Here is a 16,125-nt window from a genome sequence, read left to right on the forward strand (position 1 = left end):
AAGTCTGTCTATGTTTGGTAAATGGCAACATCTCCAATAGAGGCTAAGGTTAAGGTTGACTTTTTTTTTTGAGAGGGCTTTAATTCTATGCTGAAATTTAATTCAAAGGAATGTGCAAAATGAGAGCCACCTGTGTTGTAGTCAGGTGGAGGCTCTTCCCTTTCCCTCCAGTTTCAGCAGGTTGATATGGTAAACTCTTTGGACTGTCAATTTGGTTGATAGACTAAATAATCCACCAATTCCCAACATTTACGAATTTCGCATTGCCTTTGCCAACAAGCTTGAATGGGTAGTTGAAATCAATACCATAACACAATCCCCTGGTTGAAACTCCTTGTGGGCTGCCCCACTGTTGTAAATCCCAGCTTGTGCTCACTGTGGCTGTATTTTTGAAGACCAATTGCCTAATTGTGTAATGTATTCAGTTATGTTAAATGAGGGCTGGGTTCCAGATTCCCACCCCACTTTTACTATGTCAAGAAGTGTGTGAGGCTGTCTTCCACACAAGAACTCTGCAGTGGCCTGTGGAACTTTTTTTTTTTTTTTGTTCTTTATTTCGCCTTATACAATTTCTTGTATTAGGAATTTGGTAGTTTTCGCATACCCCTTGGGGTCAGAGCGCAGGGTCAGCCATTGTACAGCACCCCTGGAGCAATTACAGGTTAAGGGCCTTGCTCAAGAGCCCAGCAGAGCAGTGGCCTTTTTGGAAGTGACAGGGATTTGAACCGGCAACCTTTGGGATACCAGCGCAGATCCTTAGCCACAGAGCCACCACTCCGCCCTAACTTTCCTTGAAGGTGAACAAAACAAGGAGGAGGAGCTGGTCAAAGTCTCTCCTGTCCTATTCTAAAATTTTTCACAGCATCTGTTTTACCATTTAGTTGAAACGTTTAATCAGCCTGTCTTTCTGGAGGTGATAAACACATGTTTTGAGATGTTTAATTTTGAGCAATTTGGCAACCCCTCCTTGAAAGTATCCAAGGTCAACGGACTTGGTTTGTTGGGACTTCTTCAGGGATTTCAACATGCACAAATTCCCCCACAAGTTCCTAAGCAATATTTTTGAACTAGTCTGTCTCATGGAAATTGCCTTGGATAATGGGTAGCATAGTCCTTGAACAGCAATGTATACTTATACTCTTGGTTCTAGTGGATCAATGATATCCACCACAATTCAAAACAAGTACTAACGGAGCACACTCTTTGCGTGTAGTGAGGCAAGGTTTACTTTTGGGGCATGATGTGCAAAATCTTTGTACCTCCTTGTTTATCCCAGGCAAATAGAAATGAATTTTAATCCTTTTCAGGGCCTTGACTGTACCTAAATGATCACCCAAGGGATTTGCATGAGCCAGCTCACATATTTCCCATCTAAATGAGTGGGAAATCAGGAGTTGGCAGCATGCTTTGCCTTGATGCTCAACTAACTGGTATAACAAACCATCATCAATCAGGAAATATGGGCAGGCGTTAAGTTGGTGGTTGTTTGCCCATTTTTCGAAGCTACATCATTTCATGCCAGTGAATCATTGTTCCATTGCTCATGCTTAAACAAAGTGGGTAATAGGGTATACTGTAGCTGCAGAGAAGCAAAAGTATCAGGCAGGACTTTGAGCCATGATACCGACTCCATGGCTGCCTATGTTAACAATGTGGTAGCTGCAGCACCATCACATATCTGGAAGACAGCAACCATACACAGGGTATACATGCCTTTTCCTGGTCTCTTGCTTGGTGGGGAACCATTGAGAGATTAATTCTTTCTTTTACCACCAGGCTCCACTTTTCTTCAGGATGTAGTGTACCTCGCTACTTCAGACCAGTATCAACCTAGTATCACCAGATATGTTGGGGTAAGCAGAACTGCTACTTTCAGGATTACAGTGAAACCCTGAAACGAGACAGAACATAATACAGTCTGATAGCACTGTGTCTCACCATGGATACAGGTTAGGCTGATCCTTTTTCCATCATATTGTTGCAAACAAATGTAATGGTGCACAACAATGGCAGTGTTAATATCCAAATCCATCAGAGCCAACAGAGTATAGCCAATAAATATTGCAATACCTGCAAACAGTAATGAGAGAGGGATAGTTACCAACATCTTATAATACCTGCAGGCGAAAGATCATCCACAGTCAATTGGCTCATCAAACTGATTGTACTGCAATTAGGTACAATGTCCCCCCATCTCTCCAAACTTGTAACAGTGGGGTGGATTGGACAATTGTTCTTTTCCCCTGCTCCTAATTGATACTATTATTTCTCTGACACAGATTTTTGTGTTTGTGAGGGCCAAGGTTTTCTGTGACCATCCTGCTGCTCAGATTGGAGTGCGATGCAGTGCCTCTAAATAACACCCACCAGCCCCTCCATTTGCCCAGGAAAGGTGATAGATGGGCTGAGCCAGATTATGAGGCAGCGCATGTGCTAAATAGTCACACATACAGTAACTAGCTGTACCACCTTCTTTATGGTATTTTTTCTTGGCCATAACCAACACACTGATTTGCCCAATCTATCGAAGGCTTGAGAATGGCCTGATTTGTGTGGATCAAAGCGTCAGTCATGGCAATGTTGTACTTGGTTGTTTGGCACTAACCAGTATCTCATGATGATTTTTTCTTGAGAAGGGTGTAATTTATAGCTGTTATCTGTTCTATATTGAATTAAGTCTACTGAGCCTCTCCAGTCAAGAAGGGTGCCAGAATCTGTTCCCAATCTCCTGTTGGCCATTTATATCATGCTGTATCCTTTCAAAAAAAAAACAAAACAAAAACACTTCAATGTCATTACAAGGAAGGAGTACCTTTGGTGATCCCAGTGCACATTCAGCTCTCTTTGCTACTTGGGTATTTATTTAAGCTTCTGCCTTCTGTGAATTCAATATGCTGGTTTGCTACTTGTAGCTGCAGCTGTCGAACTTGCTCATCCATCTTTCGGATGACATCAGTGAGGTCCATGGGGTCAGACATGTCTCCTCTGTGAAATCTTGCTCACTGCACTATTATAAAACAAGTACATGCGTTTGAGAATAAAGAGTTGAGAAGTCAGCTGAAAACCCTTTTTAATCAGCTGGAAAATGAAATGTGAAATGAAAAGGCAAGCAAGGGTAAAAAAAAACTACAGCCTAAACTGTCAAGAAGCAAATGAAGAGGTTCCTAGTGGCCAGGAAGGTGTCCAGCTTCAGAATGAATACCAACTTCTAGTGGCAGTGGTCCTTTTTTAAGATGAGTTTGGAAGGGGTGGGATTTGGTGGAGGAAGTAGAAGTGAGATAATGAAGCTTTTGTTTTTGAAGCATCTGGAGTGTGAACAGAGAGGAAGAATGCATTAGTATTGGCACACTTTCCTAGGTGGTATTTCTTACCTTACTAGAGCCCTCAAGGTGACTCTGATGTGCTTGTACCTGCAAGATGTATATACAGTATATGAACATTTTTTATCTTACTTATAAAGTTCAGCGTCATTAGGAGTGTATTCCAGCAACAGCTGGTGTATGGAAATAGCAGTACAATACAGTGAACACTTTAGAATAACCACGTGTACTTACTTATTCTGGGCCAGTTTATAGTCTACAGCTAACCTAACCTGCATGTCTATGGGTTGTGGGAGGAATACTAGAACAGCCAAAGAAAAAACAGACAAAACAGATGCAGAGACCAGACTCAAATTTAAACCATGACGTCTGGAACTGAGAAACAAAGCATAATAATATGCATTTGACAACCTTGAGCTACCATAACACAATAAATATGCATTGGTGTATAAATTTCACATGTTTCTGCAGTTATGCAGGGGGTTGGGTTTTGGACAGTCACGCTTCTTCTTATGAGAATTCCCATCATATGGACATTTGATAATCTTGCCATAAATTCCCAGAGGGATTGGGGTCTTGTGACTGGTCTAATACTATACAACCACACATACATGCACAACAAATATATTAGTTACACCTGCTCATTAACGTAAACAGCATGCACTTCCTAACAGCCAACTTACTATGTGCAGAGGTTTAATTGTTATTGAACAAAACATTAAAACAAGCAAGGTGCGTGATCTTAAGTGATTTTGATCATGGTCTATGCACCACTGCATCTCAGAAATAACTTCCCTTTCAGGATTTTCATGTGCTACAGTCTCTTAAAGTATACAGAGGATGGGCTTTAAACAAAACCAATGAGTTCTGTTTTTAATAATACGAGAAAAACGGACATAATTGGACAAGCTAACATTAATGGCTTCAGACAACAGCACATTTTTCAACAATGGTGTGCAGAAGGGAGAGGAGGAGCACACAGAAAAATAAACTACTAGTGCAAGAGCTGAAAGATCAAATCATAACCAGGCAATGCCCAAATGAGATTTGAATCTCTCATCAGAAGAGAGCCAATATAGCTAACCGCGGCGTCACCTTACCTCTAAACGGAAAACACAAAGAAAAGAAGGACAAGCACGACACACGTGGCGAGTGACGAGACAAACTTCCTGACGGACGGGAAGTGGGCTTGTCCCGGACGGGAAGTGGGCGGATCTCGGGCGGGGCTGCCAGGGGGCGGGGCATTTCGTGAAACCAATGTACAGTACAAACTTTTTTTGAAAAGTTTTGGAAGGTAAGAGGAATTTTATCTGAGGAATTACACAGTGTTCGTGAAATGGCCCGTGGAAAGTAACCGTATTATTACAGCGGAAAAAAAAGAAAGGAGTGTAACCATCGACAGAACTCGAAAGGAAGCCGTAAAGTTATAGCTGGTAAGTAGACACGCCGGCCGCGTCTTATACAGGAATCAGATCGGAATCACTGGCAGCGGAGGGAGTCCATCGTTTAAGCATAGCCCACGCGTGTCTCCTTACACGTTTACGTTAAAACTGATGTGGCACGCATTTATAGTCGGTCAGTTACTAGAAATCAGGTTGGAAGATCTGTCGACATTATTGGGGAATGGAGGTAGAGAAGGCAGTGTTGTTGAGGTTTTACCAGGGAATAACGCTGAAGAAGTGGGATAAGGAAAGAAGCCCTGTTACTATGTCCGTGGTCGAAAAGTGAGCTCGTGTGGGGTCCGAACATCTTTAGAAACAGAAATACAAAAATGAAGTCCGCGGACGATTCTTTGTGTAGTCTGATGAAGAAAATGTTGACAGAAACGCGCCTGCCTGTAATGCCCTCGGGTTGCAAAAATGGTCAGACGATTCTAAAATGAAGTAACTCTTTCTTTTGCTTCTTGACCCCCAGCCAGCAGTCAGGCAGCTTGCCTGCGTAGATGCCACTATTTGGCATCTGTTAAAGCTGGCTTTGCTCTGTCACAATAGTTTATTGATTGCGTTCAGAGTGTACGATATTTCAACTCCAATTCTTTTGCTGATATTTGATACCCCGGTTGAGGTAGGAACAACCGCAGCTAAACAGCCCAATATAGAAAACGAGGGCGGTTGCATTTCCCCCTGAAGCTGGCTGTCACTTTCGTAGAGATTGTTTGCCTAGAACTGTTTGCTTTTTCGCTTTCGGGCTTTCTTGCTCATTTCGGACAGGAATAACCAATAAAAAAATGAATGGATAGCCTATCTCAGGTAGCGTGATCTGTCCTCCGTAAGGCATCGGGTGGCAATCTTGTGTAAGGTCAAGGGGAGAATGAATGGAACACTACAGTAGAAGTACTGGCTGTAAAAGACTTACTAGTAGTTAACACTCGTTTGAAGTGCGATGTGTTTTAATAATAATCAAGCATTATTTGATATGGCGCCTTTTGCCCTAGGTGATGAGTAACAGTTTTTTGAACTGCCTTGTAACATTGCCCACAGTCGAAGGGGCTGTATAAAATCAAGCTTGACTGGTGGGTGCAAAACACATAATGTTAGGGCACTAGATGAAGAAGAATGTGCATTTCAACACGTGGCATCTTAAGATTTCAAAGGCCATGGTTATCAGTTCAATGGAATTTGTTGCTGCAAATCAAAACATGCCTTACTGCAAGGACAAGGCATTGTTTTAGCACGTTTATCTATCCGTGGAATATTTCCAAGTCAAAACTGGTTTATATCAAAAGTAAGATCTATCAATATAATATATTTAATAGTAAATAGGTATATCTAAAATCTTTCATTTTGTTAAGCTACAATTGTAGAGAACTGAATTGGCCTCATTAACTGACCAAGCAAACTTAATTTTTTTTGTTACCAGGCACAGGGCGAAGTTAATCCCCATACTGCACCCACATTTTCCAGGAGTTGCTACCTTGGCACCATGAGGTGTAAGGCAGGAACTAACCTTGGATAGGGCAATAGTCTGTCCCGTGGTGCACTCACATGAACTTAAAATGCATGTTTTCAGAAAACTTAAGTACCCAATGAACCTGGGCACACTACGGGTATATACAGTGCTGGTGCTAAGTTATTTTGCGACCTAGGCCAAGCTAATTAGTGCGCCAGCTGACTGTTCGGTAGCTAACCCGTGTGGCATGCCCCCAAGACCACTTATGATCTGTGCCCTAGTTCTCCTTAATTGTGGCATCGATCCTGGGTACATACAGACAATAACCAGGTGGAGAATCTAATTCATAGTCCTGAAACCATAAGGTAGAATCTGTTATCACTGTGCTACTTTGTAGCCAAGTGCTGTGGAAGATTGTTGAAATACATGATTGATCACAGGGATTACTCACTGTAAGAAAAAAAAGTTGGTAAGCAGCCACTCAGTGTCAGAATCATTAGGGTAGGTATGCAACAGTCAGTTACAAAAGAAAGTAATCAGGGGTATCCTGACATCCACCCATCCTTTACTAAATTCACTTAATTCAGTTCAGGATGCAGGCTCTTTGGAGCTTACCATGGGTAAAATTAATTCAAATTCATTACAGAAAAATTGGGTTTGTGGTGCAGTTTGCACATTAACGCTTACAGATATGAGTGACTTTGAATTGAAGGTTTAGGCCTTGTTCAGCCAGAGCCTACACTTAAGTATTTCTTACTGTTTCATAGCTTTGTGCACCTGGGTGGTGTGCAGAATTAAATAGTCAACAGTTGTGATGACAGTGGCTTTTTCACGTTTCCTCTCTGTGTCTAGTAGAATCTGCAGTATCATCTTCTAGATCTTCATTTCACAAGTTGCTGGAGACGATTATCTGGTTCAGCAGCCAGCAAGAGAGGACCTGATGCTTATGTTAATTCTTTGTTTATCATCTTTGCAGATTTGGCAATGGTTTGCAACTCCTGAGGGGAAAATTCTTTGCATAGTTTACTGCGCCTTAACTTGCTTACCCAATGAGTCACAGTTGTCTCCTGAGACTGCAGTTTTTAATTGAGATAAAGGAAAGAAGAAATGTAGGTTTTTAGCATTACGCTACTTGAGATTATCACTAGATGCTGGAACCCTTGCCTGTCTTTTCTCCATTTTATTTGAACAATCATTAATATATCCATCTTTACATTCTATAACACCTTACATAGCAATCACTTTCCCTTTTCACTTTATAAAGCAAACAAGCAAGAACATAATACACATACATTATGTAACACTTTTTTAAAGCTATTAAAGCAACTCTCAAACAAAAGTATCAAAAAGTAGTATCACTAGGCAGATTATAAACAACAGCTGATGGTGTATATCAGTCCAAGATGCATGATTAGAATGCAAATTTAATAAACAGCTAGTTCCCCATACTGTACTATTTAAACCTATGATCAATTTTACTGTAAAGGTGGAAATGTAAAAAACAAAAATAAACATTCCAAGGCCTGCTTTTACCAGAGTGCAAGAGGTTATCTTGCTGTTACTAGGTGTAAAGCAGGATCAACCTGGGCTGGGACACCAGTTTATCACAAGGAACACTTATGCACCCAGTTTCATATTAGGTCATTTAATAGATGCCAGGTTTATATTCCCATGGATTAAAGATCATACTGTAACAGGTTTTTAAACTTTTGTGGTCTTGAGTACAGAAGTGTAGTCTTAAGGATTTAACAAAGGAATCAGTAAAGCTAATCCAGTGGGAATAATTGTTCCAGTTAATTATCAAATCAAATATAAAAGACATTGTTGAAAGTTAAGGTAAAGTGCTTCTAAGATTAAAGTTAGGAAGCACGTCTTCATTCATAGTGTTGTGGGAATCTGGATCAAAATATTAATTTATGTAGCTTAGGAAAAACCTTTTAAGGAGTAACTGGATGAGATATTGGGACAACTTAACTATTAGGTAACCAAATCAGCTTGAATGGCTAAATGGTTTCCTCTTATGTGGATAACTTCTTATGTAGTAGAAAACCAGAATATCTGTAGAAAGACAAGGAGCACACTATGAGAAAGGTCAAATTCCACACATGCAGGTCTAGTACTGGGAATTAAACCCTCTAGAGGTGTAAGGTAGCGACTCTCTCCTAATTACTATGCCTTAAATGAGTAAAACAACACATAGCATATATAGTATATTTTTTATTTAATTTCAGCTTGCCTAATGTTTGCTTTACAAGAGTTTAGCCACAGTATTTTACCATCCCATTACAAGGCACACTCGGCAACCATAGTCATTCATTTTGGGCCTGTTGAGCCTGGAATTTGTGTGTTCCGTTGATGGGTGCCCCAGAGTGTGCTGATTAGCTTGAAATAATAGCACTGATGGGCTTGGGAAATGTAAGAGAACATCCTGATGAAAGCATTACAGTTTCAAGAATTAAACACAAAAGTCGACTCTAAAAGGTCAACTGCCGCATCTGAAGTGGTAAGAGTTTACAAGCATTACTAGGTGATTCAGTTCAGTTTTATTCTTCTATAGTGCTGTTCACTGAGACAGTTTCATAGTAACTGTAACCTTACAAACTTTGCATTGATTAGATGACATATTTCCTTAAATGAGCAGTACTAAGGAGAATTGTAAACTTTGGCCAAAACGTAATAGAAACAATACTAACAGAAGTCTTGGCATTTTGGCCAGTTTATATTTATTAAAGGATCACCGGAAAGAAAACATCAACACATGTAGGACAGTTTATATGGTGTCTGCTGCTGCACACGTTACATGATCTTCCTAAAAGTCCTGTCCCCTGTAGACTGGTGTTGGCCCCTGACCTTACGGAGTTTGGCTAGATGCTCTGAGGAAGTGGTTTCCCTGCACAGCAGCATTAGTGTTGTGTTTCTCCACAGCTGTATATGCTTAACCCATTGTTCCCTGCTGCTAATTTTTGTGATTCAGCATGTACAGTATCTTCACCTCAGAGGTTCATATTAGTCAGCATCTCCAAGCTTGCAAGATAATGGAAGGGAGAGCTGAGGAGCTTATGCTGTGTAATACATAGGTATTGCGAGCCAGCCCTAACATCAGCAGGATACATGGGGTGTCTATTTTTAACTGGTCAATTGCCACAGCCTCATTTAATCAATTTTTATTTTGTGACTTGCTTTCATATTGCTTATAAGTTGATTTAATTAGGTTTAAAATCAAAAAGAGCTCAATTAAAAGTTAAACAGATAAACCCAATAAAAAAGCATTTTATACCTCATCATTAGATTGGAATGGTCAATGTGCAGGCTTTATTTGCACAGGAGCTGTTTGAGAGTATGATTTGAATATGAGGAACAATATGGTAGGAACCAGTGTTACAGTATTATTGGAGTATCAGGTTCTGACAAATGTTACAAGTCTGTAATGGAGTGCGTACTCACTGTTGTGAGGCTTTAGGATTATAAAAAAGCTGGTATTAGAAAAATAGACATACATGTACTTTATGGAGAAATATTCATTTGGACTAGGCCATCAAAATAATGTAATAATACATCTGGCACAGCATACTGTGCACATCTAATGCAGCGTGCTACAGATAGCTAAATGCACAATTATTGGTCCACCTACCCATCCATCCATTATCCAACCCACTATATCCTAACTACAGGGTCACAGGGGTCTGTTGGAGCCAATCCCAGTCAACACAGGGCACAAGGCAGGAAACAAACCCCGGGCAGGGTGCCAGCTCACCACAGTCAATTATCGGTATTTAGTCAAATTAATGAGTGGGTGAAATTGAGTGCTCAGATTGGAAGGCTTCCTAAATATAACCAGTAAGAATCACTCAATTAAATGAGAGCAAAGCCCTAGTATTTTTATTTACTTATTCACTCAGATGGCAATAGTTTGGATTCAAATAGGAATCATAGCTGTAAAGGAAATGGAATGCAATTTAATTGGACATACCTTATTTCTGCAGAAACTATTTTAAATTATACTTGGTATAAAATCTGCAGTACTAAAATTAAATCAAAGCAAATATTCACAAGAGATTTGGGAAAACAAAAGAGAACTGAGCACATAGCCAAATATGTCCAAATTAAAGGCACAAGTGAAAGTAAATGCAAAAAAACGATGAAATAATAAAGTCTGGTTTTCTAACGTCTTCCTTGGGTTAAAGAGGCTGCTGTGTTGGGTCTGGCCATGGTGTCCTGTGCAGGTTGTTTAATTTTAACTTTAATATAAATTGTTTTCTTCAATTAGCCATTAGTGTATTCCATCCATCCATTTTCTAACCTGCTGAATCCGAACACAGGGTCACGGGGGTCTGCTGGAGCCAATCCCAGCCAACACAGGGCACAAGGCAGGAAACAATCCCGGGCAGGGTGCCAACCCACCGCAGCATTAGTGTATTTCATTTGTTAAAAAAAAAAAAATTAAAAAAAAACATGCATCACATAGAAATCTCCCTTTTGAACAAATACTGTATGTGTAGGGTATGCCTCTCTATTTCTTCATTATTATTTGGTATGTCTGTCACATAAAGGGATAATTCTTTTATTGTTATTATCATGCATGTTAATCGGACAATCATTTTGGAGATGTAGGAAGAACTGAGAGTTGATTTCCTGTAGACTTTTGTTTATACTTTATATTTCTTAACACTGTCATATTTAAGAAATGTGAAATGCTAAATTAGAAAGATTGGTTGGCCTAATTTCTTCCTCAGGCTGGCATCCAGTTCCTGAACACACTGATTTGTAATGTAAAGTGTGTAATGGAAATGGATGAATGGAAATGAGTGGAGGCGTTGCATTACACTACCTACAGATGTGTACAGTAACTTTTTCAGACAAGAATATGTGCTTCCTGGCTTCAAACTGTTTTCAGTTTGTTTATATATTTACTAGCTTTTTGAAATATGTATCTGTTTATTCTGAGCACCCACCATATTCAGATTTAACAGAAGTGTGGGGATGGCCTTTGAGGAATAGCCAGTGTTTTTATGTTACAGAAAGCAAGCCTGTTCTGTAGTTTGAAGCAGCTGGGGAAATTACCTTTTGTATTATTCTGCTGTGTGTAATTACTTCAGGATTGGTTAATTTTGAGTCCCACACCCTTACTGGTGTACAGAAGTGACAAAGCATTTTTTTCTGACACATTTTTCAGTTTAAAATCTTGTCATTTATGTTCTTGCCACAGTATATAATGATGCTGTGTGCCACACTTTAACACAGCTTGTCCTGTGTAGGGTGTAATTAATAAGAGGTCACAACTACAAACACAAAAGAAACAAAAATTCAGAAAGTTCATTTACTTAATAATAATAATAAAAATACAAATCTGAAAAGCTGAATATTTACAACTGTTTTCATAAAGTGCTCTGTATCATCTATGCAGTTTTGTCTGAAAAATTCCAATTTTTAGACTTGGCAACTGGCCATACAACATCCATCCAGCCATTTTTATTCTGAAACCACTTGATCCAGTTTAGAGTTGTGGAAACTGGAGTTTGTTCCTGCAGTGTTCTGTAGGAATTCGCTCTATATGAGGTTTCAGCTAATTGTTGAGCACGCACTTATGCAGGCTTAGTTAACATAATTTGTATGTTTTTAGGATAATTATAATACATTTTATTTAAAAGCACCTTTCAAGGCACCCTATGACACTGTAATCAAATATACATAACATCAAACAGTCCAATATACAAACATAATTAACAAGTTGAACAGAATTAACAAGATATGTTTTAAGTTTAGAACATGTTGAATATGAATAGAATATGTTGTCAATTTGGCCATGGACCAGCATGTAAAGACCACCTGCATCTTTTCCTTTCATTGGCTTTCTTACAGGGTCCTTTACCATTGGTACTGCAAAATCTACATTGCCCTTTATACTTAAACCTCACATTAACATATTTAAAAAAAATATATTAAATACTATCTAGTTACCATATTTACATTTCCCAGTATAAAACTCAGCCCTTACAGCTCACTGTGTTTAAAATATCTATTTGTGTTTTTGCATCTTTGCTGGCTTTACAAGAGAGTGTTACAGTTAAAAGAGAGTGCAAATGTTTTGACAAGTTACTTTGATATTAATGATTTCATTGCAGTCCTACAGAGATCCATATCCTGTTTGTACCAACATCAGAGTAGTTATGTTGTAGGAATCAACATAGGTGGGGAGCATGCGCTCATAGCGTGTTGCTGCACTCACCACATGACGAATCAACATATACTTATCCCAAATGTAGATGTCCTATACTTTGCATTATCAATGGTTATTATTATAACACCTCATACTTTACTTCAAATGGATACAAACAAATAGGCAGATGGACTTGGCAACAACTGAAAATGTGCATTTTAACAGGTAAATAATCCAGGGTCTTTTTAGCAGTGTTGGAGTAGTGGTTGCTTTTCTGTCAAGATAACTAAAGCTCTATCAAAGCCCTCCATACAACACTGCACATTACCTTTTTAATCTGTCTGTTTGTACTTAATTTAAATAGCTTGGCTAAGGGTAAAACAATCATGGATTCTCCTTCATTAATTAATGGGAGAGCATCAATTGTAGAAGCAAAGTAAAATTTACAGGATTAAAAAAAAAAAAAAAATGAAGTAAAAGATAGATGTGACGATTACAGGTTTTGAACCCAGAACTCTGGAACTATGAAGTAGTATTAATCACCCTGACCACACAACAGAGAAGACATCAAGAAACTCTGTAGATAATTTGCAATTTTGTGTTTTACTGCATAAAAAATATCTCACCTCAACTGCAATGAACTCATATTTTTAGATGAACTGTGTAATGGATTCCCTTTCAATTAGATTCAGTGTAGTTTGGCTTAGTGCAAGTGAAATTGATGAGTTGAAAGACACATTTTACTGCTACCTCCTAATATCCTCAGTTAATAATACAAAAGTGCATTCATTCTTCTCACTGCAGTGTTAATGGAGAGTTTATTATGCTAAAAGGTCTTACCACCACCTGGCCTTCCCTGCCTCTCTGAAGCGATGCTCTTAAACTCCCAGTTTGGGTTGCTGTGTTTACATTTGGTCTTTACAGGCCCCTGCTACTTTCTAGTGCTAACTTAATATCTGACAATTCTACTACCTTTGTAGTGACTTCAAGTTGAAGTTCTAATTTATTTTTGTGCACAAACTCCACAAAGTATGATGAGATTCTTATAGATCAAATAACCACAATGACAAGAAGTGTGTGAAATTGTGAATGGTGAACTGAAGATCATCTGAATGCTGTGCCTGGTCATTGTGTATGAGATTTGTATGTTCTCTTCATGTCTGTGTGGTTTTCTTTCTATGAATTTGCCCTGTGTAAGTGAGTGTGGTCAATAGTGCTGTTCCCTGCATTGATGTGACCCTAAAATGTATTAAGATGGTTCAATTAAGTATGGATATTTGCTTTTTGAATGTACAGTGTTACTATTGAAATGACATTATGTCTTAAGACAGAAATACACTATTGCTTGCAAGCAAGTAGTAGAAAAAGGTGCCATCTTGAGTTCACTTAATTGAATGCTGATAGGATTAGGGGAAGCTCAGGCATAAAAATACTGTACCTCACAGCAGGTGTTCCAGTCTAAATTAAACTGACGTTTTAGTCAATCTATTTATGTTTATAATAAATCTGACTGTTTTTAAGAAGCTTGCAAATGGATGTTTGAATGTATCCAGCCAAGGGACACAGGGTGGAAGCCGGCCCCAAGTGGAATACCACTGTAAACGGAATGACTCATGTGACTAGATGACTATGAGAAAAAAAATCCATACCATTTATATACATTGTAGAGAAATTACCGCAGCCTTAAAATGAATGTGGCTCCTGAGTGCTATGAGGTAGTAATAGTGTCTGGTGCTCCACTGTGCCTTACCATCCCAAATTAATAATAGTAATAATAAAAATCTCCGCCCCATTAAATGATCTCTGTGGGATCAAAAGCAGATTGTAGTATACTTGTCATTGAAGAATGACGGTGAAGGAAAAAAAAAAAACAAAACTGGTGCATCATTTTGATACATATGCAAGTGTGCAAGTGTAAAACAGCATTTAGTACTTTGCTTTATTTGCTAACATTAGCAATAATATTACCATTTTTTAGAGTAACTGTTTCCTGTAAAAGGTGAAAGGGTGGTGTAGTGGTTAACTCTACTTCAAACTCTATCTGTACATGATCTGGACGCATGTCCCCAATGTGAGTACTAAGTCCCCAAAGTGAGTGGTTTGTCTTAATGCACAGCTCTGTATGTGCTGTGTTAGGCCAGTGACCCATGCAGAGTAGGTTCCTGTGTTGTGCATGATGATGCTGGTATATGCATTGGCACCCTACAATAATATGTTTAACCGAACAAGTTCCGAAAAATTATTTATTATTTTCTCGGTGAGTATTACCTCACAGCATTATTGCTTCACACATACAGTACAACCTCATGGTATCATCTCCTGTGGTAGTGTGGAGTTTGCACATTCTTCTTCAGCTTGTGGTGATTTTAATCCAGATGTTTGTTTAAAGATGTAATACAGGGTAACTTGTACCTCTACATTGGACACTGACCATTTAGATTTGTTTATTAGTAGGATCTGTGATGTACTGGAATAAGTGCATATAACAATGTTACTATTTTAACATACTCAAACCTGCATATTTCAATTGAGTCACATTGGTGGTGGGGGGTTAGGGGCAATGCCTATACCAGCAGCATTGGGCGCAAGAGAGGAACCAGCCCTTGTTGGCGTGCTAGTATATAAGTTCCACTTGTGCATACATATGGGCCATTTTACAGCTCCCTATCAATCAAATGCTGACATCTGTAAAAGTTGTAGGAGAACCAGAGCACTCAAGAGAAAAAACAAACAAACATGTAGACACTGTGAACATATAGTCTGCACCTGACTGCTGGATTTGAACTCCACTAGATTCATGATGCAGCATTGCTAACCTCAGTGATGCCCTATTAATATCTTAACATAACATTCTCAAATCTGTTTACTGTAATCCAATTCATTGTATGGTGGCAGGAGGAGATGGCGTTTGTCCTGGCAACATCTGGCACCAGGCACTGCCTACTTACACACACACACACACACACCTGCACTTTCATAGGGTCAGTGTAGAATCTCTAGTTACCTGAACTTCTAAGTATGTGGAGATGAGTAAGGAAGAGTATTTGTGAGGCAGCAGCTCTAACCACTGCTCCACAGTGACTCCTACATCCTATTACCTTTATTGCTACTTTATATTTTAAACGTGCTGCAAACATGCTGTCATGCTGATGTGGATACTATTCTTTACAATATTATTTAAATGTTAATTGTACCCAATGAGGTTATATTACCATTTTAGTCACTGCGCTATATTATTTAAATGTTATTTATACCAGATGAGGTTATATTACCATTATAAGTTACTACACTTTGATCAAAGGACAATATTTGTGAAATTGCATCAGAGAAATGTTAAAATGGCATTCATTAGTTTACTGCGTATTTTAAGCACCATGGGTTTTTCCACAAGAAAGACCTAATTTTAAATTATTTCAGGGTCATTTGTCATTCTTTTTAACTTTCATGGGCTGTGATGATAACATAACAATTGGCTAATTGCGCTAAAAAATTTATGGGAGTTTACAAAAGACAATTCTGTAACATTGTTTAGCAGTATAATTTTTGTGTGGTAAGCCACAGAAATGTACTAGAGCTGAACACAAATGTGTCCAGTGCTGTAATCATAATTTCTTGCCTCCCCACAACCCTGTACTGGTTTTGAGAACATTATGTTTATGCTGCATTGTTTAGAGAAAGTAGACAAGGTTAGGTAAGGGTTATCCTATATAAAGCAGAGGTATAGATTAAAGTGAAGACAACTTGACATTAGTTTGTTCG

At 38.8% G+C, this 16,125-nt stretch overlaps 2 protein-coding genes across 3 annotated transcripts in view; one reads left to right on the plus strand and one right to left on the minus strand.

Moving 5' to 3' along the window:
- Positions 1–16,125, minus strand: part of pygo2 (pygopus homolog 2 (Drosophila)) — a 168,001-nt gene that overhangs the window by 114,274 nt on the left and 37,602 nt on the right. The window lies entirely within an intron of this gene.
- shc1 (SHC (Src homology 2 domain containing) transforming protein 1) overlaps positions 4,558–16,125 on the plus strand; it is a 106,666-nt gene continuing 95,098 nt past the window's right edge. For both annotated transcript variants that reach the window (XM_051923274.1, XM_051923275.1), the window contains exon 1: positions 4,558–4,753. The gene's annotated coding sequence lies outside the window, so the exon portion shown is untranslated. The remainder of the gene's footprint in view (positions 4,754–16,125) is intronic.

Source organism: Erpetoichthys calabaricus, chromosome 2 (assembly GCF_900747795.2).
Source record: "Erpetoichthys calabaricus chromosome 2, fErpCal1.3, whole genome shotgun sequence".
NCBI classification, from domain to species: Eukaryota; Metazoa; Chordata; class Cladistia; order Polypteriformes; family Polypteridae; genus Erpetoichthys; species Erpetoichthys calabaricus.